Source organism: Bactrocera oleae, chromosome 6 (assembly GCF_042242935.1).
Source record: "Bactrocera oleae isolate idBacOlea1 chromosome 6, idBacOlea1, whole genome shotgun sequence".
NCBI lineage: Eukaryota > Metazoa > Arthropoda > Insecta > Diptera > Tephritidae > Bactrocera > Bactrocera oleae.
This window is the reverse complement of record NC_091540.1, coordinates 18,155,011-18,181,318: the sequence shown is the minus strand read 5'-3', so window position 1 is coordinate 18,181,318 and position 26,308 is coordinate 18,155,011. Positions and strand designations below refer to the sequence as shown.

At 31.5% G+C, this 26,308-nt stretch overlaps 1 protein-coding gene across 1 annotated transcript in view; it reads right to left on the bottom strand.

Annotated features, from left to right (window-relative positions):
* nebu (solute carrier family 2 member nebulosa) overlaps nucleotides 1–22,728 on the bottom strand; it is a 66,138-nt gene extending 43,410 nt beyond the window's left edge. Inside the window, exon 1 of the mRNA XM_036360447.2 lies at nucleotides 22,086–22,728. The gene's annotated coding sequence lies outside the window, so the exon portion shown is untranslated. The remainder of the gene's footprint in view (nucleotides 1–22,085) is intronic.
* Nucleotides 22,729–26,308: the final 3,580 nt, after the last annotated feature.

Sequence of the window (26,308 nt, the reverse complement as noted above, 5' to 3'; positions counted from 1 at the left end):
TTGATTGGAGTGCACTTACTTAATTGAGTGCATTAAGGGAATATTTTTTGTTGCATTGTTTCAGAAATAATTAAAGTCGTAGAACGGGTTTCTTCGTAACAATGTCAGTAATTCGTTTCGTTTCGTTATTATGACGTCGAGCTTACAACGAAATTATTCGTATTTTAACTCACCTCGGTACCATCGCAGCACTGACTAACGAAGCTTTTCATTACATCATTGTCATTTGACGTATTCGAATCACGGTTATAATTATCATGGAATGATTTTTGTCAATTATAATAAATTTTTAAATTAGTCACTTTTTAGGACTCTTGATTGACCCTTTAAATCAAGCCGATCTAAATAGAATATTCTCAAAAGATTAAAATGTAAATTACAAAAAGTTATTACAATGACAATAAAGCATGAGCGCAGCTAAATAATGATATCAATATTTTCGTAGAATCGACTGACGTCAGTCACTGACATCGAGTGACGTCAGGTTTAAATGAACTTTAAAAATCAAAACAAATTGCACATGAAATTGTGAAAACATGGAATATGTAAATAAATTTAGGACAGATGTAAGAGGGCAGACTGTTGACGTGCCGCCGGCGTTATGAATTGAAGAGCAGACGATTTCAGCGTCGAAATTGAGCTGATAACACAGAAACGTGCCTCTTTTTAGTAAAAAAATATAAACAATAAGTCATTAATGGAATTTCCATTAAGATTACGTGTTCTTTTCTTTACTAAAGCTAGCGAGGTTTTTTTTGTTAACTAATTTAAAACCAATTCACCGCTTGCTTTACTTAGCATTCTAATTAGCGTGTAATTCATAAGTTTTAAGGTCAAAAGAGAACACTGTACTGTTCCGATTGAACATTTCATATAATTTTTACTTAATTGCCTATAATTTTAGTCATCACTACATACACAGTTGAAACGTACACATTATTAAGGATTGGTCTTCAATAAATATTAGCGTTTATAATACTTTACAATCATAATTATTTATACTAAATTATTGCATTTTTTAACGCTATGAATGCGGCTTGAATTATACTCACTTGTTTTTTATAATTCGTCTTTGTCATTGGTGCAATTTATTGCTGTGACCTTGCCAAGGTCGAGGGAGATTTATTTCATTGTTTTGCTTGTGGTTCCGATTTTTATACCCGTAGTTTTTTGAGATATCAGTCTGAAATTTTAATCACGTCTTTTCTCTCCAAGAAACTGCCCATTCTTGTTCTTGTAGGCAAAACTCTTTTATCTGACGATATATATTCACGAATTCTGGCATGATTTATTGTTCAATGCAACGCTACAATATCCAAACATATTGCTAAGTTCGGACCACTATCGCAAATAGCTGTCATACAAACTATCCAATCAAATTCAAGATAAGGATCTTTATACACCCTTATATCTGATGATACGAAAGATGCATTTGTGATGATTATGATAGCTTCGGTGCAGCCGAAATTAGAATTTTTTATAGTTTTTTTATGTTTAGCAATTTAAAAAAAGAAATAAATTGGGGAGTTTCGAACATATTCCGATAATTTTTTTGTTTGTAAAATGCATATATTGGGTCTGACCTCTTTGCTGCCTTTAGATCATTAATTATTTTTCCAGGATAAAATTTATTCATAATCAAAGAATTTATTTAGGATCTTCTGCCAATGTAAATGTGCGTTGGGTACAAATTTAAATTATCATCGTCTATATAAGCAATAATGACTTTTATATAATTTAGTATTGAAAGTAAGCTTAGCATAAGTGCGACTACATAAAAGTTATACCCTGAACAGGGTATACTAGTTTGCCACGAAGTTTGTAACACCCCGAAGGAAACGTCGACCCTATAAAATATAACGATACCCTATAAAATGTATATGCATATAAATGATCAGCGTGACGAGCTGAGTTGGTTCAGCCATGTCCGCCTTTCAGTCTATCTTTATATACTAATCCCTTAGTTTTTAGGATATCGCTCTGAAATTTTGCGCATATCATTTTCTCCCTATTTGTCGAAACTGACATAACGTATGTGTAGGTGCTATACAAACTGAACGATCGGAATCAATTCTTGTATGGAAATCCAAAACATTACTATAATATCTGAATAAATTTTTCAGATCGGGCGACTATAGCATATAGCTGCCATACAAAGTGAATGATCCGAAACAAGCTTTTGTGCGGAAACTTATTTATTTGTGTAGGGTATTTTAGCTTCGGTGCAACTGAAGTTAATGTTTTTTTTCAGTTTTTAATATGCCTCATTACATTGTGTTCTTATTTACTTGAGGTTTAATTACCATTACAAAGCTTTGTTGGTTACCTTTTGAGTGTTTGACTTTACTGTTGGTTTGTTTCTTTATTGCATCATATATCTTTATTTCATTAGCATTAATTAAGCTTCTGCGCAATTTTATTTTGAACTCAGGTGTATTACTGGAATATATGAACTTTTATTTAGCAAAATTGTGTTGGTGACTGTACCTTGAATTTGTTGGTATAATAGGTGTTTAAATAGGAAATTAAATTCTATAGAAGTGATTAAATCAAATAGCGTGCACTTGACTGGCTGAAGGTCGTTTGAGGTTATGCTAGATTAATTAAATTTGCCATACTACAAAGCAACAAAACAATAATCAAATTGAACGCAAGAGCAAGTATAAATATTTCATTAGAATTGTTTATACTGCCCCTATTCTTTATCTTTCTAACTAAATCAATCTTTTTAATTTATATTGGATGTCTTTTTGATTCACCACTCTCTAAATTTCGAATAAATAGGTATGGGTGTTTGTCATGGAAGTCAAAGCAATAAAAATAATGACTAAGTATTTAATAAGCACTTGAGAAGCTATTGTTACTAAAAATTCCTAATAAACAAAACTTCCTTGCGGAAAGCCTATTGCCTTACAAATAAATATTGCATCTAAAATTTACTATGTTTCAGGTCAGGACGTAACAGAGATCAGGTCCCAATACTAACACTGCGATGTAAGCATGCTAGTTGTAATGAACAGTGCCGGTAGATCTACGAATAAGTTGATTCGTATATACATATGTTTGTATGAATAGAAAACCAGTTTTTTTCATTCATAAAAATAGCGAAAAAGTGTAATCAAAACAAAAACGAAAAAACACAGCACATTTTCTAGCGTCATTTATTTAAGTAAACCATCAGCTAACGGTTTTGTGTGAACGAACGATCCTTAGTAGAAAATTTATAGGAATAAAAGTTTATGATTTGGTACGATAAAGATTTGATCTGTATAATACTACGATATTATGACAGGCCGCGGGATTTTTCCACTAATTCCTTAAAAACTCCAAACAAAAATTACATTTTTATTTTTACTATAGTGGGCTTCAAACTCCAAAAATATAAACTCTCTCTCTTAAATTGGATTATTATGGAAATAGAAGTTATAAATTAGTCGATTTATATCATAAAAATGTGCTAAGTATAAATATCAAAAATTTCTATTTCAAAATATTTGAAAATTTTTCCAACAATAGTTTTTTATTATAGATTTCTCGAATAATTATAGATTGATTAAACATCCCACGAATGTTTAGTGAACATGTTAGTAAGATATTATCAGGGCCCAAAGTGGCTGTAATCGATTCATGATCGCGCCCACCTCTGATAAAATGATTGTACAAAGTTTGTATATTTTACTTGCAATTGCGAATATAAGTCAGATGCCATCAGATCTCTTACATGGGTTATAGAGTTCAACACCATTCGACCATAGCAATAGGAATGTTAGGTCAATTAGGTCATTACTTGGAGTGATTTTATAAACACTATTCAAAACTTCATATTCGTTACACTAATGTCGGTATACTTAACTATTAACTTAACTTTAACAACTTTTAGAAATTTTTAATAATGTTGTATCTTATCTCAAAGACCGTAAGTTTAAAAGCGAAAAAGAACATTTTTTGGAAAATTATTATAAAATATTTTTAAGTATTCCCATGCAAGCCCATAAATCCATGTAACAATGCTAGACATAGTAGTAAAAGAATTAAAGGGATTATAGATACGAAACGAAGCACTCAACGATTTATTGATAATTTGCACGCGTCTATTAAAGTAACACATACTTATAGCACAAACATGTAACTGTAAATATGTATATATAAACAAAAATTAAATCGAAACACTTACCACTTGGTAAAAATCTGTAAGCTTGTGGAAACTTGTTCTACAGAATATACAAATATCTACTTCTAGTTATGACTTTTTCTATGTGCGTGATTTAATGTGTGAATATTTATAGGATATACGAGTATATAAAAGTTGTATGTGTTTTTAATTCAGCTTAAATATATAGGTGTACCCACCGCTGTTTGGTCTCGCCTTTTGGCAGTAAGTTTATTTGGTGTTTTGGAAATACCATAATAAGTTTTTACCGCGAACTGTCAGATACTCACTGCTGTTTAACGTGCAATGCTCAAGAACGTATAATGTGATTGAGGTACACACGGAGATTTTCTAAGTAAACTTGTACAAGTTTAGTAGTAAATTTTAAATTGAGTAATTCAACAAATTGAAATGTGAAGTACTCGTATCTAATATTTACAAATTTCTGGAAATTTTTTGCTCACAAAAATTTAAATAAAGTTTCAGTTCATATCCAATAATTGCAGCTTATAAAGTTTAGAAAGCAACGTTTTCCTAATAAGGTAAAAAGTACGTAAATTGTATTGAAGAAAATTTATCATCTCTTAAATATATATACTGTCTTTTCAAAAACTTTTGAAAAATAAATATAAAAACTATTCTATCTTCTTGTGCAATCCTCGGCAGTTTCGAAGCATTCGAGTCATTCAGCTCCAGCATGTAAAACTTTAAATGTGTTTTTCTTAAAACTGCTTCTATGAAAATTGTAAATATTTTTCATTTGATGAGATATCTACACGAAATTTGTCATAAATTATTATCAAAAGCAACGGTACAATCACCAAAGAAATTTGCATTATTTCGCTCTGACCATCCATTTGTTCATATGAATAGTGATAATTCTACTGCAAGTATTTAATCATCACGTGCACCTTTTATTATTTCCACGTTACTGAAGTCAGTGCGAAATTTTTTTTTGCACAGAGATTAATAAAAAATAGTACTAAATGTAAGTAAATATATGTTAGAAATTTGTTTATCTAAAATTAAAGCTGTACTTGAAAAAAAATTATAAATTTTAATTGCGCACTTGTGTAAGTGTATGTGAAACGGAAGCAATGCGCACGGAACTAAATGCGTATAACGGGCAGGCGCCCACGCGCTGTCAGCGACACATACATATATATGTTACGTATGTAAGTAAGTATATATGTAAATATGTAAAATTTCTTTTATATGGTTTTACAACTTGGCAGATATAAGGCCGAACTTCAGCTTAACTAATTCAAATAAAGATGTTGCTAGATCTCATCTGAAGGCTTCCAAAGGTTGTAAATTGCTGATTGACTACTAAAGTTTTGGGCAGTTTTTCTGTCATTTGACTAGTTTAGTAGCTGTTCGAAAAAAAAAATTACGAACCAACAACAAATCAAGTAATAGCCGCGCACGTACCCCACTTACCTACTTACTTGCCACGTTTGTATGTATGTGTATGTGTACGCAAGCTTAATAGTCAATTGCATACGCAGCATTTAAAGCTTTGCACTTCTGGTTTTGACATATAAACATTGCTAAATGCCATTTCACGTGACTTTCATGTTGTTTTTGCGTCAGGCAGGTGTTTTGTAGCTGTGATTGATGGAATGCACGTCATGCCATTTTTGTAAATGGCTCACCGCAACGCCGCCGCACACCATTCATTACTATGAAACATAGATACATATGTACGTAGGTACTTACGTAAGTATAGTTAGTTAGCTGTAAGCACATGAAGCACGCACTCAGTTCATTTAGCGGAATATTAATTATCGTTGAGAATTTCATATGTATACCATTTTAACAGCATAATAATATATCTTATATACATATGTATTCTATATTATATTTGTATGCAAATTAATACGATTTCGCATAAATGAATATCCTGGCGTGCGATTTCAATGTTATATGCTGCAATTCATATGGGGAATTGCAATCGATATTTGCGTACTGGAAATTTTATAATATTATTAAAAATAATTGTTGACCAAATAAAATGGGACTTCTCCATGAGAATAAAAGTAAATTCCTCATTCCCGATATTCTCCGGATCTGAACACCAGCGAGTTTTCAATGTTCAGACCTTAAAATAATGATCGTTGAAAAGAAATCGCAGAGACTGATATCTATTTTGAATCTTGCTACCGTAAAATTTGAAAATTAATATAGACGCTCACGATCGCAACTATATATGTCAAATAATTTTGATTCCAAAGTTTTTTATTTGGCGAGTATAATTTTTTTTATTTTTCCATTTTGCATTTAGCTTGTGTTAGTTCATTTAATTTACATCAGTTCTTTGTTCGCTTCACAATAAATATTTTAATATCAACTGTCATGTGTCGGAATCCGCATACAATACTTATAATTATATAAAGACATCTACATATATCATGGGATAGTATATAACCTAAGCACATATAACATTTCGTTGAAATCAAATACCCAGCCATTTGCTAATCAAGGGGTAGAGGATTATGACCAAGCAATCCAATAGTTACATATTTTCAATATCCTCCATTCCCATTAATTACTCACTATATCCTTAGGTATAGTATCTTATATATGTATACATTTATGTACAGTATATTTTAAAGAAAAGTAGCAATTTAAAACGCACTTTGTAATCTTATTCTACTCTAGACCAGTGGTCGGCAAAAAATTCTAGAGTCTGGACAAAAAAATAGATTAAATAAATAAAAACAAGAAAAAACGTAATACTTTTCAAAAGAGCATGTCTTGTAGCATAAAAGGGTAAAAAAGAAAAATTTTCTTCATTTCGATCGGTGAGTTTGTGTGACAGCTTATGACTATAGTCGTCCGATCTCAGCAATATGTTCGGATATTGTGGTGTTGTCTTGAAATATGAATCATGCAAACTTCGTGAAAATATATCGTCAAATAAAAAAGTTGTCCATACAGGATCTTGATCTTGATCAATCAACTCAGCTCGTCAACCTGATCAATTATGCTTATACATATATATGTGTATGTAAATTTTATAGAATACATTTACAAACTTCGTGGCAAACCTTTGTTCAGGGTATAAAAATGTGAAGTCAGAAGTGTATCCACACTTATTATAGATATTATAATTCTTAACCATTCATTGTCACACTATCAGGTATTTAAATATGTATGTATATGTATGAGGAAGCTTTTATCTACTTTTACTATTAACTTGTTTTATGGATTTGTTTTTATTTTTTGAAATTTTCCATTCATCAACAAATTTATCAAACAGCCCAACCGGTAGAACTTTATCTTTCATAATTAAATATTTGGTATTTACCCAGGTCTGAAGATTGGTTTTGCCATAGAAGTTTATTGATGAGTAAAGTTATCAGTTTAGCGCGTGTCTGAGTATTACATATGTGCATATACCTTTGAATTACCATATATATATAATGTATGTACATATCTTGTGGGCATTTCCTTATTAAAACGATAAAAAAGTTTTAAAGGTTTTTAAAAAGTAAGTTGAGTAAAATATTTGTTATATAGAATAAATAAAGTCAGTCAATAACTCTTGAGCAGGTGACTCCAGACTTTATACCGCGAGTACACCTTTGCTTCTGAATATTTTTTTATCAAAAAACGTTGTACCATATGTATGCATGTTTAGCTTGTATGTATGAATCATCCTCGTGTTTAACCTACAAGAACAGTGACGGTCACAGCTGAAAAAATTTTGTCAGCGCGCAGGACAAAGTTTATATCATTTTAGTAAGAGCCTTGTGCAAAAACTGATGTAAACAAACGTATGTGTGTGAATTTGCATCTCTCTTTAACACATCGGTATTCGAAATTGATTCACTATATATCTATACTGCGCACTCTCATGTCTTTTTCTGAGTCATTGCTGACAATAAATTCATCATAGCTGAAAATTGTCAGTAAGGACTGAAACGCTATCTTAGCTGCAATTTGTCAGTAATGACTATAAATCTACCACAAATAAAAATTCTTTTGCGCAGTAGCTAATATAATTTTTATTTCTTTCATAAAATCAAAACTTTTAATTAAACTTAGTTATAATAATATACATAAATATGTAAAAGGAGTCTCCTTTCGACGTAAACAGAATTTCATTTTACTGTTGATATGACTGTCAGGACTGACATAATAAATGTGAGTGTAGGGTAGACATTTATGTTCCATATACTTTTGTCAAATTGCAATGTAAAAAAAATCTTACTGAAACAACCTTTAAAAATCATTACTGAAACTTACGAACTGGAAAACATACTTTAACATTCTTATTCTCAAGTCACCTTCAGTGATCAGGAACAAAGCGCTTTAATTCTGAAGAGATTCTGCATCCTACCTTGAATGTTACTCTCTTTTGTGAAAGCATTATTGGGTCTAATAATAAGTCTTTATTCTCCTGTCAATATCAATTATCTAAGCGTTAAATGGTTCTAGTAGGGTTATGCAACAAACCATACAGCACGGAAGACTGTCATTTTGGTCAAAATGCTTAGACACATTTTATATACTATTATATAATACTACATTATTTTTTATGTATATAAAATGTTTTCCCTGTAATTTAATTTTATGGAGTTAATCAGATCATTAATTAAGATTTTCAATATATTGTTTACTAATTAAGTGCTTTCTTAGCTTTTTCCATTATTTAATTGTTTATAAATGTAATGAGTTCAAATCTTTATCTAAAATCTGGCAGAGTTTTTGCTATTGCCATAATAATTAAATTACCATTTTAAGCCGATACAAATCATGAAAATAACTCATACTAATATTAGTTTGCATGAGAGTAGTAACCATCACGTAAATATAAAACTCATCTCAATCATCAGTCTTCCCTATAATTTTGGTGTTGTTTTTCATTGCAATAATTACTAGACTGCTCACAAATTGAACGTTGTTCATGACAACCGGAAAATATTTATATCGAGTTATCTTTTATCGCTTTATTTATATAATATAATAGTTTCGCCATGAATATGGGTTTTTTGCGAAATTAGCAACGAACCGTAAATAGTTGATTGTATGTAATCTGTAAATAACGGCTAAATATCAAGTGGGTGGTATTTAATAGATAAAGTTCAGAATAATTGTAACAATAAAATTAAAAGCCTTGATTTACCAGCTTTTAAAAAAAATAAATTTAAACGAAAGATAGGTATGTGAAGAGATACTGTATTTTCTATCAAATAACCAAATATATTTAAAATTATTAATATGTTTTTTATATTGTTTTCAACTTGTTGATTACTAACTTTTGAAATGCAAGAATATTGTAAAAAATACTAGAAAGCTGAAAAGGGTTTGGATAATTACTAGAGATGAAATAATTATTGTATGATCTCTGACGGATTTCTCTATTTGAGAAGAGTTGAATAAGCTTTTCGCATTAATTTTTTTAAGAAACGATTGCAAAAAAATTTAGGTAACTAGATCCATTCTTTGATTAAAACAGTAAGTGCAAGTATACAGTGCATGCAAAAAGATGTTACTTAACAAATGTTTTAAATTTCTTTGGATTTATCAGCTGTATCCAAATTTTATTTCACCACTGTATTGTGCAATAAAACACTTTCAGAGGCCGAACACCCATTAAAATATATGTTTTTTTTATCAACAGACTCGTTTTTGTATAAGAAATAAATTAAAAATAATTCTATAAATCTAAGCCTACCACCGTCATTTAAAGTCAAGAAAATAAATATTTTTTTCAAAAACTAAAATCATCACTTCTGTGGCAATACATATATAAATAACATTAGTCAAATTAAGTTAAAATCGAGTTTTGGTCTGGTTCATCTTCTTGCAATGCACAGCTGAATCCAATTCGTTTTCAAATTCTATTCAGAAAATTTAATATTATCAATCATCTTATGTTTACTTAAGCCTTTATATTTAAAACAGTTTTTTAGATTTCCATAACTTAAATGAACATAAGTACATACTTGTACATATGTAAGTACATATGTCGTTTTACAGAAAAAAAATTTAGGTTAAGGAAATGGGAATGGGTTAATCAGATATATTTATTAGATTTCGCACTCGCGAGACGATCCTTTCAAGTGCATTAATATAACAAAGCGAGGAATAATTAATGCTAAAATAAAAGAGTTAATACATTCCTATATCTCACCAATAAAAATTGACACTAAAAAGAAAAATGATCGCATAGACGTGCTGCCGCTAGTGGATGAAATTTATAGAGACTTCTATAAGAATTTATCTTCAGAAAATAAGTATGATAAATTTCCACCTAGATCTAACCGAAAACTACGAAAGAAACGAATAATTATTTCATTATGTTGAAACCATATCGAATTGCCAAGCTTAAGTGAAAAATTTTAATATTATTGTACATTTAAATTATTTTTTTCTGTTTTAAATAAATAAATAAGAACTGAAAACTGTCAGTTGTTTAATTTAAATATTTTTTTGGTTTTTAAAAATAAAAAAACAGTAAACATATTACCTCTACTTACTTATTTGTTTCAATTTTAACAGAAGCTCTTATGTGCACTGAAAAGTTTAAGAACTCTCATTTTTCTTTCGTAAAAGCAACTCAAGTCTAATAAGTCAATCTTTTCTTTTTATCTACGTTTTTCAAAAACATCTTAAGAACAAATAACCAAAAGAATACTTTTAATTAATAATTAATTTTTTTAATTTGTCTAATTTATCTTTAGAAATATCGCAATTTTTTTTAGGTTTGAAATATTTTCTAAAGCTGCAACACAACAGATTTTACAAAAAATCGTTAATATCTTCAAATACCATTTTTGGATTTAAGATGTTATGACAAAACGCCACAGATATATGTATATGTGACTAAATTTGAGTTACACAAAAGTTAATAGTACATATAAGTAGATATGATATTTATGTTCATACGCATGTACACATATGATGTCTGTATATATGCTGAACAATATACGCTTATCTAAATTTTCCGACAACACACACTCATACATATGTACATATGTACATGCTTAAGTACCAGATTAGAATTTTCTTTCCAATTAGCTTTTCATGTACTCGTACATATGTTGATATTTATGGAACAAAATAAGATACAAGTAAAAGTTTCGAAACAAAGAAGTTGAAAAAAACGAAATAGGAAAACGAGTGTGAATGTCAGCGGCATTTACACCGTTGCGTAGACGTAAATAAATTACGATTTCTTGGCAGTGAATACAAAAATGTTTTCGAAATTTAACATACATATTTGAACGGATGCAGATGATAGCAGATAAAAAAATTTTCCAACAGAATAAAAAAAATACTAAAATGTGTTTTCTGAATGTATGAAAGAAGTAAATAAAAAACATAAATAAACAGAAACAAAACAATTTAATGCAAACCGTTATTGTCCTACACATATTTCTAGTGGGAATTTTTTGCGGAAATTTTTCAATAAATACTGACACATTTATTTTTAGTGGCACTTGTGCTATCTTGGCAGTGTCCGTGTACGAACGCTTTCCAATAAGGCTAACATACTCTAATTTAGTGTCTTTCCATGACGCATATGTCTGATTTTTGGTTTATTTGCTTAGTGATTTTTTTATATTTCTAAATAAGCAAAAAAAAAATATTCCCTCACATACATATTTTGTCAGAAATCTACCTACACATTAGCATATTTTGTATATACATATGTACATACATATTGTAGTTATTGGTAATGATGAAACGAGAAAATATCGTACAATATAATTTTTTTTCGGTAAACTGCAGCAATCGCATGGAGTGCATTTAACGTGTCGAATGCCGGCACAGTCAGGTATACGGTGTCAAAGCGATTGACGTTGCCACTTACAGGTGCATTGACCTGCAAGCCAACAAACAAATATTTCTGAATTTTAAATTAGTAAAAAACACAATTGTTGTTTAATTGATTGAGCCTTTTTGATTTTGAAATAATTTTGGCTATTCGCATTTAAGTAAGGCGGGATGCTCACGCTGATGATAAAACTTGATTTATTTAAACAATTTAATTTCTTAGCTTTATTTTTAAGCTTGAAATTTTTTTTAAAGTTATTTTTTTATAAAAATTAATTAATATATTTAGAATGATTATTCAAAATATATTATCGAAATGTAGAGTTATTGTCTGCGAAAAAAACACCTATACCATATATTCGATTTATACTACATATACATTTTGATGAAACCTACTTCGTGCAAATTAAACAACCAAACGTATTTGAGATTGATAAAATAGATTGCGAGGATAGAGAAATGAAAATAGGAAATTTTTATAATTGATGAGCGAATATGAGAGGAGCGAATCGAATGTACAGCTGTCTTAGATCAAACATACTGAGATAACCAATTATAGTTAAAATATACAGAAGTTCGATTACTTTAACAATATTTCAATGATAAGCGCAAGGAGCTTAAACGTAACGAGCAGAGTGGGGTATCGAACGCGGAAATTTTTCAGAGTACCAACATCTATGCTTTGTTTAACACTGGATAAAGTATTAACCCAAGTGTACGTAAGTTGTGGAGATCATTACTGCATATGGATGCATTAATGAGTCACCATAAATGCGGGTAAACGGCAGCTTTACATACCAATAATTATGTTTAGTATATTTACAGCATTATTAGCGATTAAATTGTTGATGAGTAATGACAACATACAGCTACACTTGCGGTCAATAAAAACGCACCACCAAATATAATGGAAATAAAATCCCATGATCAATTTGTTTATAAAGTTAGAATATTATTATAATATTTTAATTTGTTTGACTACATAGTCTAAATTCGAATAGTCTTCCACAAAAAAACTTCTCGCAATTGGTTTCTATAAGGAAAAGTCAATTAATTAATAAAGATTAACAAAAATGTACATTCCATGATATTCATGATTAATTAAAAGAAAAACAATGTAAAGTAAATTTAAAGCGACTAAATCATTTTCACCACTAACGGTAGAAATATAGACTACGCAATAGGATTTTCTAATCACGAGTCTTTTCCCTCAATAACTGCCTTAATTCTTGAATGCATGTAACGCATTGGAACCTCAATTGATTTCCTTATAACGGGACCATACCAAACCAGTTCTAAGTGTAAAAAGTTTGGCTCCCAGCGACTATTTCATCTTTCCGAGCTTCAAAAATAGACACACTAAAAAATTTTCATCATTTTCATAATCAGAAGTTCTAGATGAAAACAAATACCTATTTTGAAGAGCAAGAACTCCATTGTCAAGCCACTTTCTGCCGGAAACAGCAAATAAAAAGTTAAATACAAGCTTCCTGTGCTTTTAAAATTTGTATTTATCATCAAAACTGATGATTAAACATCAACGGAATATAAAATAATGTGAGTGTAAACTAGCAATGAAGAACCTACAAATCAGCATTTCACTGAAATATGGATGTATTTACACCACAGTAGTTCGAACAAAAGAATGCACTCGAGAAACGCTGCTCGACTACAATCGCACTAATGCACTATATACTCATACATACATATGTATATACATAATAGTATGTATGAAGTGTTTTGATTTGTGCAAAGTGTAAACGCTTGTCAACAAAGCACGCACAAAGCAATTAACACATTCAATTGTCTGTAGTTTGTATGTGTGTATGTGTGTAGGCATTCTTTATCACTATTATTTCATGTGCCCACTCATTGCATTTATTACAACGCACAAAATACATAGCTATTGACATAAAATATTTAATCAGTGGGACTATTGTTATCGACTGCCTCAAAATATGAATAAAAAAACATAAATAAGTATATATTTATGTACAGTTACATTTAATAATGATTTACGACAAAAAGCACGTAATAGTGGATGTAACCCAATCGTAGCAGCGCTTATCAATATACCCGGATGGTAGGAAAATGCTGTTTTTGTCTTATATATATGAGTGTGCATCTGTTCATTTGTATGCATATGTGGAGTACACACACAATATAAGTGTTGTAAATATGCGTCTACAAACATTTGCAAGCAATAAAATATTGATAACGGAAATAGTATTGGAAAGTACACCTAAGTGGAGCCAATTGATTATGGAGTATTTGTCGGTAATTGAAATACACACATGTATGTGTATAAATATGTATTGTACATACATATAAATGCAAGTAATAATAAAGTATGTGGGTCGCCAGGGAGGTATGCTTTAGTTGCCAAATTATTTGAACGAATTTGTAGGCTGTGAGAGTATTAATATATTATATTATATATACATATGTAAGTTACCTGCAGTGAAGAAGAGAAAAAATACCTTAACAAGTAAATTCAAATATTTTAGCTTCTTAAAATTGAAATAATTGAATAAAAAATAAAAGAAAAAATATGAAAATTTATTTTCGTTGGAAGGAAACTCAATATTTGTACCAGATAGACGGAAAAGTTCGTATAATTTTTATAAACGGGACCACTAGAATCGAATAGTATTTAGGAGTTATACCAGTCTATGATTTTATTAAAAAGCCGATATTTTTATACCTTAAACAGGGTATATTAAGTTTGCCATTAAATCAACGGTACAATCTTTGAACAAATTGTTCAGTTCGGATCAGTACAGCATATATGAAGCTGCCATACAAACTGAACGATCAACGATATTTGTGAAGGGTGTTATAGCTAGCCATTACTTAGGTTTTTATTTTTTTTATTTATTTTTTTGTTTTAGGTTTGAATACGCTTTAGGGTCCTGCAACCATTATTCAATTAAGGAAGTTAAACAAACTACTTTTTCGCTTTTCAAAGTTTTCATAAATACGAATTTTTGAAGCGAAAAAATTCCCTTCATCTAGATTTTTGAGGAGATTTTATGCTCTATAAAAAATCGCGATGTAAAAAATGTGTATCCCAAACGGTTGAAAAGTTATGGTATTTTTACTGAAAACAGATTTTTATGTATCTTTTTTTTTTAATTGGAAGCAATGAATGCGCATCGACTTCTATTAAAACCGGGAACCTATAAACAATGTAACAAAAAACGCTGCAAAAAGCGCAATAACAACAACTACAAGTGTACATCCATATCTATGTACATACATTGGAGTGGGTGAAAGGTAGGTGAAGTGCAAATAATCATTATCATTTAACAACTACAATGTGCATGTACTTGCGCGCTTCATCGGCATTTAATCTAAGTCGGATTGTTTTTGTTGTTTATCGTGGTAAAAATAGAAATACTTTGGGTATATATATACATATGTACACGAATGAGTATGAAAAACATGATTTTTTATATTTTTGTAAAGTTAATGTTCATGTCAAATGCGTATTAAAGTTAGTAAATGACAGAAAATCCTACATATTTTAATTGCCAACAGTTATTAATTGAGATTTTATTCATTAATAATGAAGTTACTCGTATTAGTTAGAAACTATTACACGTTGCAAACCGGTACAATAATACTGATGAAATCTCTTGAAAAGTGTAAACACTGCTAGTGCACAGCAAGGGGAAACACCTTCGTTTTTTGTTGCATGCGATTTCTGAAGAAAAGTGGGTGTGCAAATACTTATGTGTAATTTAAAGCGACAATTTGTGAAATATACACTTGTTTGATAATAAATCATAATTTCTTATGTGTTTTTGTTGATTGTTTTATGTCTTTACATTAAATAGAAAACATTTATAGGAAACGTAGGAATTAAATTGCTTGCTATAAAAAAAGTAAATATCTCTTCGAATTGTGCTTAAAGCAATAGCATTTCCAAAAGTATGTGAAGGATATTTATGCTACATGTTGTGCATAATAGTTTTGTACGCCTTACAGTTTTTCGTAGCAACTACAAATAATCGATATCGATATAGAGTTATATATGTGCATGCATATACATATGTATATCAAAATTAACTGAACCTCGGCCTGCGCAAGTGATAGCTGGAGTATAAATTGACACTGAGGTTCAGTAGTTTACACTGGGATATAACCTATTATTAAAACACTGTTGAAAAACTGGGCGTGACCCTACAAAGGCTTAAAACTTGCTGCCAACAAAGTCTCTCTTAAATTCATATTATAGTACGAAAATTATGGAGCTCGGTCATGCTCGGAATTATTACAGCTGTGATAACAGTGTCATCAATAAACATAAGATTTCATGGTTGGGATTATGGGAAGTCCAAAATACATATGTAATAGTAATAGCTCAGAATAATAATGAATTTTATTAAACATTTCCTTATAAAAAGTTTAAAACTTAAATTCAAGAGAATTTTATATAGTTTTAAAATATTTTAAATTGGAGCCACATCTAATTACAATATAAAATACAATATAATAACTAAAGATTAAATGATGGTCAAAAAAAGAGCCGTCAAAAGAGAGCTCAGGCAACTGAAAAGGTTCGAAATCGGTATTCTTTTTTAGTACTCCTATGCCAAATATGATGATCTCTGTGATTCTCCATAAACTTAAGTTTTAAGCGAATATGTTTTTTGATCACAAAAGGGTTTTGCTAGTTTGGCTTTGCTGACATTTAAAAATATATCTACTCTTTCTAACAAATAGTGAGAATATTATATCCTGAACAGGTTATATTGAGTTTGCGACGAAGTTTCTAAAACACAAAAGGAAACAGCGGAGACTCTATAGAGTATTCATATAAATGATAAGCGGGTTAAACTGAGCCGATGTAGACATGTCCGTCCATACATATCGATCTGGTTTTGAAATATCGTTATGTAATCTCTTTCCCCAAGAAAATGCTCATTTGGACCGTCGATACTACTATAGCTTCTTATGAATTTTTGTAACCTTGAATTTGTAAATTGACCGGACTACATGTGTTGTGTTTGCGTTCTTAAGAAAAAATTTAAAAATTCTGGTAAATGGGATTTTAGATTCAAAAATACTACCCACTTTTCTCGCAATTCATATAGGACTTGAAAGTTTTATTATTTTAACATTTGAATTATTACAAGGACACTTGACTGAGCTAAATAAAATTTGTGGATTTCTAAATAACGGTTTTAGCTTGTTCAAAACTTTTAAAGGAGATCCGGCTTAATTTTAGCCTTAATTCAATTAATTGCATGAAACATTCAGTCTGTAATGTTGTTTTTAAATATCTATAAAGAGAAGAATTGCAACAAAAAAGTATGCACACTTTGCTATCAGAGTTGCATTGTAAAGAAAATTCTTTAATAATAATATAATAATTATTATTAACTGCTTAAATTAAACAAAGTGGAGTTAGTTACACCATTTATAATACAAATATAAATTTCTGAGACTCAAACTGTTGATCTTTTACATCCCACAGGGTGTCCAAATATATATATGTATACTTGTATATATAAATTTCTCGGGTTCATTGTGAAGCAAGTCCGACACCATATATAGTTTAATTATCTTATTTTACCATAATATTTTAGGATTTTATTTAGTTGTTTTTTAAAAATGGTCATAAAAATGGAACAAAAAACATTTTACAATTCTTCCAGGAATAAGAGAGGGCAAAGACCCCACGGAACACACACATGTGTTAATACTGATATGAACACATGAGGGAAATGCAGTCATCGAAGTCGTCGATTTCATAAAAAATGCAATAAACATGTGAAAACGAGAAAAGGAGAAAAGTGCATAAAGTAAAAAGATGTGACATTGTGCTATAAACCACAATTTCTGCTGCAGAAGAAAGAAAAAAGAAGCGATCAAAAGAACGCATTGTGTAAATATATGTACATATGTGTTTATGTATGTATGTATGCATAGTATATGTCGATATAAAATTTACAGAAGTACAGTAAATTAAAAATACCTTCAAGTACACTGACAGCAGGCAAAAAATTAATTTGATAAACATATGGAAAATAAGACTCGAATAAACAAAGCAAAGTAAGGGCACTGCGATTTTAAATAAAGACTGCTTATTGTAAGAACAACATCATTAAAAAAAAAATAAATTGTTTTGCACACTTCAACAAATTATATGACAAGTGGTAATAATAATATTGACATTGAGTGAGCGCAAAAGCTGTAACTGGCCAGTTACATTAAATCCGATACTCTGACTAGAAAAATCTACGTACTTACTGTCGGACACTTTGTATGACTCGCAGTGAAAAATGTGTTTACATTTATAAACAGTTTTTAATTTTCCTCAAGTTATTTGTAAGTACCAATGTATATACATGCCTATGTTTGTATGTATTGGCAAGCAGTAAAACATCAAGTTGGTCAAGAGAAATATTAGTTTGTAAGTGAAAATGTGAAATTGCGACTGAAATCATCAGTTACAAAAAGTCAGGAATACTCATTTTCATGTGAGAAGAAACTAGACTGAAAAATACTAGTTGGTAACTAGGTCGAAGTGAAAACAAGTAGTCATGAAAGTATACTTTAATACTTGTAATATTAGTAAATTTTTATTAAAATTATGTTTTAACGAATTATTTACTTAGTTTAGAATCCTAGTTGAATCAACTGTGGGGCGGTAGTATGAAACATATGCATATGTCTCACCGGAAACGGACAAGTAGCTCCTGTATAACCAGTTGACCTCTTTGATTTAAAGCTCAAACTAGTTGCTAAGTAGTTTAGTCAATTTTACTGCAGGTTATACTACACACGTACATATACGTATATATATACATATAATATATTATATTATATATACTCGTATACCCATACATGGCGATGTGTGTTTGATGGGTGTCAGTTTTCTTGTAAATACAACGCTTATCAGTTCATTAGTTTTCTTTTCAGCTTACAACTGGAACTGTTAATGCCACAATAATCTCAGTACATTAGTATTTAATGAAAAGGTAAATACGTGATAAACCAGAAATCAACAAAAATTTAAAAGATATAAAGCAATATATTTTACATAATGTTTATGAACATACATTTGCGTTACTTACATGACTTTTTATATTTGTTCCGTACTTATACCTCAAATATTGTAGAGTTCAGAATATCAAGCCACATACATATATATATGTATGTTTGAATGAATATTTATCGGAACGATAACTTTAAATTAAATGTCGAACTGCGTAAGTACAAATAGAAAACCCTATGTTATAATTGATATCAAGTTTATGGTATATAATCAATTCTGGAAGGTAGCACAACTCTAGGAGATGTGTGAAAACCAAGATTGATAGAGACAAGATAAACGCCTCGTCGAACCGTTAAACTTTCATAGTAAATGTAAGCGAACCCTTCACCTCCTTTCGTTCGTAACGTCAGGAAACCGTCGTAAGCTAAATTTCCATAATTTTTAGTCAAACTATTCCAGCTTGATCCTTCTGCGCAAATTGTGTATTAGTTTTAATGATATAATTATAACTGATCTGTTGTTAAAAAGTTATCTAATAATATAATAAAGATAATTCCAGTATCTTTGAATATCAATCAGTTTCTGCTGTTTTCGAGATAATCTTCAAAAATTACGCTTTTTTACTTACTGTTGTATAGTAGTTGGAAAGTCGTTTTTAAGTTAAATTATTATTAGTTTATCAGTTGAAAAATATTCAAATTATATATTTTTCTTATTCAACCAGCAAACTAAGTAAGTGTTTCATACAAAGAATAAGCATTTTAAATAACTTTTCATTTAAATTGCTTTGATAAAACCGAGCTTTAGGCGCTTGAAAAAGTAATTAGATTAACAAGCACACTTGGAAAGTTTCTGTCTTACGTTTTCAACTGCAGTTGTTATAAATGAAATTAATGGAGAAACAGACTTTCGATATATTATTATATTTATTGATTAAGAGAGTTGTGAAGTAAAAAAAAAACTAACTTTTATGTTTAATCTCTATAAAATTTAAAAATCGCAGCTAATTTCAAATTATTTTAAAAGCTTTGCCATTTGTGAACACAGTTAGACGTGAAAAGTTGGAGAAATTTAAATTCATGAAATTTTAACCGAGTCTCAGCGTTTTATTGCTGCTTAATGAAATTTCCTTAGGTGTATTGTGTTAGAACATTTGTATGTACTGTATTTTGTCAATTTCGTGCTGTAATTTATTCTGGGGATATGCTCGAAAATTCCTTCATCTAAATTTTAAGCGGCAAATAGTATAAATAGAAGTACATATTTACATATAGTAAGGAAGGTAGTGGCATACTTCAAAAAATGTGTGTACACATACTTATACCTATGTATGGCTAGAGGTGTCAGTCGCCGATACAAACGTTGTCTGATCACCCTTTTACGCCGCGGACGTTGCCACGTGACCCATACAAATTAATTCTAGAACCGAAACAAACAAACGTGCATTTGTGATATATGAATGTGACTTTCGTTACAATAGGCCTTTCTTCAATCACTACCTAAGTTCATTTTGAATACTGTCTACAAAATATTGTACTTACATAAACGTTTCGACGTTAATTATATTTAGATTTAAGCACCGAGCGTTACTTGTTTTTGATTTGGCTATAGATCAGGGTGTGTCGGAGCTTATAAAGAGTGAACTGACTGAGAGTTGTACATCCCCGACAATGCAGTTAGATACATACACACATATGTGGGTGGTTGTGTTTGCGGTTAGGCGTAAGCGTTTTGTGAAGCGATCGCTTCAGGCCCTCTTCTAATTGCTCATCTGAATAAGTAACTAGTAGAATTTTATTTTTGTTTTTTAATTTTTTCATTGCGTTAATTGGAATTGCGACGCTGTAATTATTTTCAAAAAATCACATCAAATGAAAACATTCGAGTTTTTCCAATAAGTGATTTTTCAATGATATGTTAGATTGAGCGTGGAAAACTTACCCAATATAGCTAGGTATATTCTCGCTAAACGCTTGGTATGTCGTAGGCTAATAGAGAGATGCAAATTTTACTAATCACTAGCATTAATTATAGGCGTTAATTATAGTCCATTAAACTGATGATTAAATGAGTGGTATGCGCCCATAAGACAAATATAATTTAACACTGAAAGGAAATATCTCTTTAAAAATTCTAATTCTAATTCGTAATTCTTTTAAAACTTCCGAGACGATAGCAACAAAAATACTTGCATAGGTTAATATGTACATATATCTTAGCAAAGCCTCTAAAATAGGTGTTATGTTCCTTTTTCTGTTTAGATATTTATAGCAATTATAGAATATATGTGCTTCCAAAAATAATTCATGAGATAGTTTGACTCGATCTTGATTCAAAATATTAAGTGGCTAACGATGTGGGGGATCTTAAAAAAATATGTCAAACCTTTTTTGTTTGATATAAAAAAGTATCCTCATCGCTTAGCGATTTAAAAATTCTAGAAATGCCAATATTTAATACTATTCAGCAAATCACTAGCGTCGAATCGTCAAAATTTAGAGACTGGCAAATCGAAAAAAAAACTTATTCAAATCACTTATTGAACAAGCAAGCTGACTCGGTAAATTGACATAAGTCAAATCAAGTTAAAGCGAAAAAAGTTAGAGGGATTTTATACCACTTTAAAGAGCTATACATATGCTTTCTTATTGAATTCAACTGGTTTATTTTCTTGTTGTTTTTAAATTTTTATCTTTGAGAAGAGCTCATATACCAAACATAATGAGCACATAATTGTCGAATCGAATACACCAATTATTATTTGGTCACTTTAATCCGAAATAAATCAAAATAAGCGCGGTCCTACTCTCCATTGGCATTAATTTGTAATTTGAACTTGAAATTTAAAACACCTGACTTACGTAGGTGAATATAATCTAAATCGTTTAGCTGCTTTTAACCGAAACTCTGTGTAATGCCTAAGATATCCATTACCTTCTAAATACGCTGATTACATAAAACAATTGTAAATAAGCGTGTGTGCTTGGCAGAGTTGGATGAACAAATTTGGTTGCGTAAACGTGAGGCGTTGTTACAACAGCTGCCCTTGGAGAGGAGGCCAGGCGCACAGAAGGACAAAAACGTGTACAGTGACGGCTGGTTTGGAGCTGCTTATGCACAGTTAGTTTTGTTGGTACTTACCCTTCACTTTTCTTAGTACTTTGCCAAAGTGTAATGACTTGTGGTTTTTGTTGTCTGACCTTTTCTTCTGCGTTGCTTTTTTATTAGTTTTGTAAATTATTTACACAAATTTGTTGTTGTATTAAAGTTTGTTGCTTATATGCCGTTTTTCGCTTCTTCTGCTTCTTCTTCAAAGTTTCTACCTTTTAACGCGTTCTTATTTACTTTGCCAAAGGACTATACCAAATATTATAACAACAAAGGTGACGAGCGCGAAATTTCGTAAATTAAAAAAGTTAATCAAACAAAACACTGGTTAGACATACAATCGAAATCACAAATAAATTGGCGGGTACTTTTCACGTATGTCTTTTGTAAACGCCGAACCTCGAAACTATAGAGAACAAAAGTGTACTTCTTCGCTTTATATTATTGCACTCTTGCTTTCAAAACGTCGAACAGAACAAAAAATTGTTCGTACGGGACATGAAAATAAAATAACTTAAACAAGTTGTATAATGATGTCTTATATAAAGCGTTGGTAGGATTCTGGGAAGCAGCACTTGTGTGGATATTATCGCCACAGTATGTAAGTAATCGGTTGGGTGTATCGCGCAGGCCGCGTGTAGCGTATTCGAGCTCGCAAAGACGACTGTGCTGGCCGTTATTGTGTGACTGGGCTCGAGGAGGTCGCACCGAGGCAGCAAGTCAGCACAAAGCAGCGAACCAGCGAGCCAAACCGGCAGCTAGTTCGTCAAGCAGCCAAGCGTACACGTACACATAATATGCGCCAAGTCCGACCGCTGCAAGCGTCATGAAATTGCTCGGCGCTTTGGAGCTCGGTAAATCGACGTTAGCTTACTCAACGCATATACATATAATATGTATGTATATATGTTTATCTGTAGGTAGCTGCATTGGTATGAGTATGGATATGCGTTTCTTCTCGCTTTAAATGGTTTTGTTGTTGCTGGAGCCGTTTTGGATGTTGGGGGCGCCAACAACATATAATTTTCTTTTTCATCTGTATTCGACTGTTTTTTAGTTTTTTTTGTTCTTGATTTTTCTGTGAGTCAAATTGGGATGGCTTGTCACATGCGTACATATGTGCTTAGCGTTATGTGCTGTGGCTGTGTCGTGGCTAGAAAGGCATCGGCAATGAGAAAACCGGCATTGGCATTCAGCTGTTCCTCTATGTGTATCTAGTACATACATATGTATGTAGACTAAAGTTTTTTTGGTACTGCTTGAGATGTTATTAAAAACCTTAGATATAACCAATTTACCTTTCCTTTGAATTTCAATCAACTCTTGATGTATACATACATATTATATACATATATATTCATGGGCTGACTTTACTCACCTTTATCCAGATCGCGCAATAAACAAAATCTATCTTAGATTGTTTTCTGTAATCAGAATACTGTTTCTTGACATTTTATATCTTTGTCCTTAAGTTATTGTATGCTGAAGTCGGTGGTCCGCTGAATGGTTGTCGTCCAAAGTGACAGGAATAGTTTTAACCAGCATTTTTTGGGAATCACATAAAATTATTTTCAACGAGTACCTCGAGCATGATATAACAATCAATAAACAGTACCTCATGCTAAAAGTTAGTCCTACTACCGGACCTGTGCTCCATATTGTCATAAGTTTATCTAAATAGACTTTAATTCCGGAAGAGGTTGGATACACACTCTTCTTTTAGAAGTCTTGAAAACTGGACAACACTTCTTAGGAAGATTTTCTCCTTTCAATTACTTACGATAGTCTCAGAATATTTCTTTCAAATGTGGGCTTCATTTTGAATTTCCTACGAAGATCGTAGAAGCTTTCAGCGTAAATACTTGCATCAGATGCGGAGTACTTGATTATTCTTTGGCTTTCAGTATGATTCTAGGCAACATATTATGTATAAAACAGAACTTTTTAGGTTTCTACTCATTCGCTACTATATTGGAACCTTCGAAATGAGTGTGCAGTTTAAAATTTGAGTTGTTGGGATTGGGTGCTGGATTCCCGGCTGTTTCGAAGTTGCATGAGAAGGTAAAAATGTGTCTCAAGAAGGTCAAAATCAGGTATTTGCTTTCAGTGGCGCCTGAGAGCCATTTGCTTACATCAGCTCTTATTGAACTTAGCTTTGAAAAGCGATATATAGAAATCTGTTCTTTTTAGGAGAGTGCAGTACATACCTCATCTAAAAAAAAAAATTAATGTTTTTGGTATATAGCGACTGAGACGATAAAATAGTGAATGCAAATTTTAAAATGTTCTACATTGTTTAAGCATATCGTGCCGCATTCGCAGACACTGTGAACCAAATCACTACGTGCAGTTATCTCTTTGAAGGAAAGAGAACAAGAGAGAGAAAGAGAGAGTGTGTGTGTGCAAGATTTCCGGCACCTTTAAAGCTAAATCTCCTTGCCCACCCACACAATAAACGAAGTGTAGACGTCATCATTTGCCGAACACAACACACCTACTCTGCGGGGTTAATTGCCAAGGGTCGACCAGCAGTCAAAATAAATGCATATGTAGACACGTAAACAGAAAAGCTGCAAATGCACCACATACTACATATGCTTGTATGGAAACGATTGCAATCTCTGCGCTCTTGATTTTTTTACAAGACTATAAGGATGCTTTGATGCTGCGCGCTGTTGCTTTCAGTATTGACTTACTGTTTGTCCTTGATGAAGGTGAAAGTGAATGAATATGCATTTTCAATATCTCATACCATTCGTCCTCAATTTTATTGCTCGAATTATAGTGAATCGTTAAAAAGATGAATGTCATGCTTTCTTCTTTAAATTTTCTGTGATGACTTCATTAAGTACGTGCAGATTGCGTGTAACGTTCTTCGTGTACCAAACGCTACGTGCCTTGAATTGGCTTAACTAGGTAATTTAATTGTGCTGAGATTAAGTTTTTAAATAGACTCTAAGTTCTTTGAACAAAGCACTGTAAGTAAAAGTTCTTAAATTTTGATGGGAAGTCGATGAACTCATTAATCGGCATAGACTATTCTTCCAACCGCTCATTTCAAGAAGTGTAATATCCGTTTTGTTTATTATGTATGGCCTTTCCCTAATACATCGGATATACTCTAATTAGCGTTGGGTAGATGTTTGGCTTCCTCATGTTAGTGATTTTAGCCCCGATTTGATTCGAAATTGTAAAGTAAAAACTGAGCTTTTCAAACATAGACAGTTACTAGCAAAATTTCAGCGGAATTATATAATATTAATAGTTTTGTATTGACCTCGTATGGAGGCGAGGCTGTTCGCGGATTTATTGAAAAAGAACAATATTGGTCGGTGCCAGGTGCTCCGAAAATGGCTACTAGGAAGATTAAAGGAGCAAAAGTCAAAAACTAAAGAATATATGCAAATAAAACAACCAAATTTGGTTAAAATAGGTTCGGCATTATTCTTATGCAGATAATTTTATGCCATCTCTGATTTGAACAAAGTGTCTTCCCAATGGCCACCACGGCTCCATTTGCATATCTCAACCCATTTACACCAATTTTCGTTGACCCGGTGCAGCGTTTCGGCTGGAATTTCGGCTAACGCCTAACCTTTGATTTAACATAGCCCAAGAGAAAATAATCTAAAGGCGTTAAATCGCATGATCTTGGCGGCAATTTGACTGGACCATTTCTCGAATTAACATGTCGCCACACTTTGCACGCAATGTTTGATTTCATCAAACTCTAGGGAAAAGCAGTCGGTCAACATAGTGTTATAATGCTCGCTATCGATGGTAACGTCATTTCCTGCTTCATTTCGAAAGAAATAAGGCCCAATCATGCCGCCAACCACAATCGGCACAAAACGGTAAATTGCGTTTACTGAACCACACGAGGATTGACGCACCTCAATAGCGAGAATTTTGCTTGTTGACGAAGCCAAAAATGGGTCCATCTGAGAAGATAAAGTGAAATGTGGCATGATGAAATGGCAAACCTTACTGAACACACTGAAAAAATTTGACACAAATTCGTAAACAAACATAGCCGCTACGACGCTGAACATACGTAAGTTAGAAGATTACGAGATCGCGGTTATAAAAGTACTACTGATGCTAATATACTGATGATATCAGAAGCAAAAAAAATTTTACAAACTTGGTAGAACAAAGAGATAAGATACTCCACTCAGGGCAGTCGAGGAACATGCCGGGACTTATATCCGTTCAAGGACTGTCTACTGGGCAGAATTCCACAAAATATTTTTCGT